General features: G+C 37.2%; 1 pseudogene; it reads right to left on the bottom strand.

Annotated features, from left to right (window-relative positions):
- Positions 1–1,998: 1,998 nt before the first annotated feature.
- Positions 1,999–3,372, bottom strand: LOC101578716 (annotated as a pseudogene).
- Positions 3,373–5,413: the final 2,041 nt, after the last annotated feature.

Genomic DNA, 5,413 nt, shown 5'->3' with positions numbered 1-5,413 from the left:
TGGTGCTGGGGGATTGAACCGCGGTCCCTGATGCTTTTGCTAAGCTTGTTCTAAGTAGGTGCTTTAGACCACTGAGCCATCTCTCCAGCCCCGGAAACATGTATTTTTAAATAATAATCTTTGTTCCTTTAGGTACTGTTTGACTTAGTTTCTTCCTAATATTCTGTGCTTATTGTTGTTTTATTTTGTTCTGTTTTATATAGCTACTCATATGCAGATTGCCTTTAATTTTCTCCATGTGGAATGAGTTGCAAGTGTCTTCTCTTGTCCTGTTTTCTGGAGAAATTCATTCAAGAGTTATGAATGTTTCTTTCTGTTTTTTGGTTTTTGGTTTTTGGGGTTCTTTGGTGGAACCGGGAATTGAACTCAGGCCCTTGTGCTTGCCAGGGAAGCACTTATTCCACTGAGCCATATCCCCGGCCCCCCTAATGTTTCTTAAATGTCCAAAGTTTATCAGTAATTTTTCTCAGGCCCAGAAGTTTGAATGAGGGAGGAGTAAACCTATAAGTTTTACCAGTTGCATAGGTTAAGTAAAAATTTTCTGTCCTTTGTGTTATTTCTGGAAAGTTGTATTTCTAGGAGTTTCTTGTTCCAATTTTTTATATTTGTTGCAATCTATGGATTTAATCTGTGGGTTTAATCTCTATGGGTTTAATCTGTGATCCCCTCCAAATATGTCTATTTATACCTTTAATCTTTATTTCCTTGTTCAATCCCAAGGATGTATATATTTCAGTAGGATTTTCCAGGGCCTTAGGCTTTATTTCTCTCTATATATTTTTTGCACATCAATTTTATTCTCATCTTTAATATTTCCTTGAATTTTCTTAGTGTCTATTTGTCTTCACTTTTAATTTTCAACTTTTTCTTTCTATAATGAAAGATTGATTAATTCCCTATAAGCAAAACTTTTCACTCATTTTGATTTATAATATTTTCGTGTGACACAAGATAGTTTGCAATTTCCTTCTTTATCTGTATTTTCCATTTTTAGTTTAATTATTTCTTCCTAACTTGACTGCATTGAAGTCCAAGATTATAATTTTGTGATACATGCCTTCAATATGAGTTAGGAGTTCAAGTAAATGGAAACATTTTAAAAGTAATTAACATGCATTTGCACAAATGTACATTTTATTATTGCTATGTGCAATGATTTATGTGTTTTATTAAAGTCATGCTTCTATTCCATACTTCTAAATTGATTCTATTGCCTTTTTCTATATTTATTTTCATCATGTTTTACTTTTATGGCCTGCTTTTGAATAATAACTTACTATACAAATTTTTAAATTATATTTTATACTTTAGCCAAATAATACTTTTAAAATCACAAGCATATAAATTATTTTTCTTTTATTAATATTTTGTATCTATCTCTAATATCTAATTACATATTTTTGATCTACTGAGTTTTGAGATTTTTTACTCCTGAATTTCTAGTATTGAATTATTATACAGTTCTTTTTCATTAACCTTATTCCAATTATTTTTTATTATGTCTTCCTTTTAAAAGTTATATGTTCTTTATTATTCCAGTGGATAGCCTAAACATAGTAAAAAGTTAATCAGAATATTTACCTTCTTTCCAAATGACCTTAAAATATCTTAAATTTAATTAACCCTTTCACCTCAAATTACATTATGTTTTTGGTTTTTTTCTTTCTTTCTCATTAACTTTGTTTTAATGGGTCTCAAAATTCTGCACCAGGTTTTTGGTCAAGTTGTTTCAATTAAAAAATATTGATTTTAAAAATTAATAACTTAAAAACTACCATACACACACACACATGCACACACACACACACACACACACACACACACACACACACAACTGGTCCACAAAATATTCTCCTGTCCTTCTGAAGGTTTTATGATGCATTGTTATCATTAACTGGTCTTTCACTATTAAACTTAAATGGCCAATTGGAAGAACAGTTCTGAGACCAATCTTCCACCTCTGATGAGGACTGGGGTGGCAGGTGGCGGGGATAATAATCATTTAGGCTTCTGAGCTTTCTGGGCAGACTTGGTGGCCTTGCCAGCTCCAGCAGCCTTCTTGTCCACAGCTTTGATGACACCCACAGCAACTGTCTGTCTCATATCGCGAATTGCTAAACAATACAGAGTTAGATACTCAGAGAAGCTCTCAACACACATGGGCCTGCCTGGAACCCTATGTCAAAACTGGCAGCATCACCAGATTTCAAAACCTTGAGCCCATCATCCAGCTTCTTACCAGACCAGCGATCAATCTTTTCCTTCAGCTCAGCAAACTTGCAAGCAATGTGAGCTGTGTGACAATCCAGGACAGGGGCATAGCCAGCACTGATCTGGCCAGGATGGTTCAGGATAATCATCTGAGCAGTGAAACCAACTGCTTCCATTGGTGGGTCATTTTTCTGTCACCAGCAACATTGCCACGCCAGACATCTTTGACGGACACGTTCTTGACGTTGAAGCCCACATTGTCCCCAGGAGGAGCTTCACTCAAAGCTTCATGGTGCATTTCAACAGACTTGACTTCAGTTGTGACACTGACTGGAGCAAAGGTGACCACCATGCTGGGTTTGCACACACCAATCTCCACTTGTCCCACAGGGACAGTACCAATACCACCGATTTTGTAGACATCCTGGAGGGGCAACAGCAAAGGCTTGTCAGTTGGGTGAGTGGGTGGAAAGATGCAATCCAAAGCTTCAAGCAGGAGGTTCTTCTGGCATCGCCATGTTTATAAGTGACCTTCCCATCCTTTGAACCAAGGCATATTAGCACCTGGCTCCTGCATGTTGTCACCATTCCAACATTGTCACTTTTGGCACAAAAGCTGCAATGTCAGAGTTGTAGCTGATTTTCTTAGTGTAGGTGCTGACTTCCTTAACGATTTCCTTGTACCTCTTCTGGCTGTAGGCTGGCTCCAAGGAATCCATTTTGTTCACACCAACAATTAGCTGTTTCACACCTAATGTGTAAGCCAGAAGAGCATGTTCACGGGTCTGCCTGTTCTCGGAGATACCAGCTTCAAATTCACCAGCACCAGTAGCAACAATCAGGACAGCACAGTCAGCCTGAGATGTGCCAAGTCTCTGTGTCCAGGGAATCACTCATGGTCACATAATACTTGCTGGTCTCAAATTCCCCCCGGGAGATGTCAGTGGTAATGCCACGCTCACGCTCGGCTTTCAGCTTGTCCAAGACCCAGACATACTTGAAGGAACCCTTCCCCATCTCAGCAGCCTCCTTCTCCAATTGTTCAATGGTTCTTTTGTCGATGCCACTGCCTCTGTCGATCAGATGGCCAGTGGGGGTGCACTTGCCAGAGTGCACGTGTCTAATGATGAGGATATTAGTGTGAGTCTTTTCCTTTCCCATGTTGACTTTGACTTACGGTGCTTTTCACTACACCTGTGTTCTCCCAGCAAGTCCACTGTGAAAAAGCTACATTCTGTTTTGTTAAACTTTTGTTATATCTCAATCTTCACCCATCCTCCTATATATTAGACATGACAATATTTAATATATGTATGAATGTTTAGGTTATAAGGTAATTATAAGTTGACATAGTTTATCTAGTAATATGCACATTTGTAACTCTTTTAAAATTACATCTCAAATCTTCCTGTTTTTATTTCTGCTAAATATATGTCCTTCAAAAACTCCTTAAAAAGTCTATAAATACTAAGATTTTTCCTCAATCTATGTTTTTCTTTTATTTTTGCTTTTGAAAACTTCAGAATATAGAGATCTTAGGTATGTGTACTTAGTTTCAGCCCATTAGGAAAAGTATTTCATTGCTCTGTGGCTACATCAGTTGTTTTTTAAAAAGTAGAACATGCTAAATGACGTTCTTCTGTGGTTGACCAATCTTTTCTTATGGTTGCTTTTAAATACTCTCTTCAGTGCTCTAGAGTCTCACTCTGATGGGCTTAGGTGTACATATATTTAGTGCCCTTTTTCCTGTTTGCATTTCACTGACTTTCCAGAACCCGAGTCTAGAGGATTACACAAACAAACTACAAAATATTATGGAGGGCCAAGGAGATAGCTCAGTAGACTAAGTGCTTGCCTGGCAAGTGCAGGGTCCTGAGTTCAATCCTCAGTACCGCCCCCCCCCAAAAAAAAAATATGGAGTAGCATAAATAAAAGAGTTAAATTATAGACAGAGCAAGACTGATAGAACATTAAGCCGTATACCCAAATAGAAAGAAAAGAACCTGAAATATGTAATGTAATAACATTCAAGTATGTTTAAGTTTATATAAAATAGCATAAAGGCACACAGTTACGAGCTGAAATATACATAACAAACACTTTAGTTGTTCCTGAAGTTTAGTGAGAGGAAAAGAGTAGGAATGAAAATAAAGGGTGTGATCCACTTTAAAATTAATTACTAAATAGAGGAGTGTTGCTTTGACCAAGGAAATAACTTAGACAAAGCTTGAAAATAGTATTCTTTCAAATCATTACATTTGGGTTCCAAAATTTTACACACACGAATGTAGATTTCACTGGTAGGTTATTTCACCAATCTTTTAATTTCAGTGTACTCAATTCTGTTATATTTTATCATACTTTGCATATTTCAAGTTTTGGTTTTTTTGGTGGAACCAGGGATTAGACTCACAAGTTTTTCTTTAAAGTCTTTAACTCTTCATAAATAATTTTGATCTCCTGTGTTTCTTGTATTCACCACACACATGTATATCTTTAAAAAAGCATATACTTAAATATTTTTCATAACTAGGCCTTTAATGTAATACGCAGGTGGTGTTAGATATTATCCTGATTTGCTGCACCAGTAACAGTAAAGACTTTATAGTAATTCTTGATTTTAAGTCTATCATGGTTTTGCATCTGTCTTCGGCTGTGAATAACATCTTCAGCTATCTCTCCCAGTTAAAAACTATTCTATGCTAGCTTATAGGGCACTTAAAAGTATTTTTAAAGGCTTGAATTATTTTTGTGATAGCCACAATTACAATTCAAATGAGACAGAAAACAGGCATTAACAACTGAGAAACTCTTTAGTTTCCCATCTGGATATGGGATTTGGGCTCGATCAAATCTCTGGTATTTCAGAAGTGATGAGATCAAGATGCTATCAAATGCCCAGACATTATGCCCCAGAGACAGACCAGCAAGCTCTCCGTAGTAGCCAGAATGTTCACCACTGCTGCAGCCATCCTCTCTGTCTCACTGAGCCTGGTCCCTCCATAAATTCAGAGAGCTCCTCATTGGCACAGTGCATCTGAAACGCTGCTCGTAGAGATTTGCTTTGGAGCTCATGAGAAGGAAGAGTTCCTCATAGCAGCTACCTGGGAACTCTCAACCTTGCCCTCCAATGCACATTAGCAAAAGCACTCTTACCCAAATTCCTGTTCTCAGATTGCTGTAGTTTGCTTCTGGAAAGTTC

The sequence above is a fragment of the Octodon degus genome, unplaced genomic scaffold (assembly GCF_000260255.1).
Source record: "Octodon degus isolate 3935 unplaced genomic scaffold, OctDeg1.0 scaffold00014, whole genome shotgun sequence".
In the NCBI taxonomy this organism is placed as follows: Eukaryota; Metazoa; Chordata; class Mammalia; order Rodentia; family Octodontidae; genus Octodon; species Octodon degus.
Note: the sequence above shows the minus strand (reverse complement) of the source record. Positions and strands in the feature narration are given on the sequence as shown.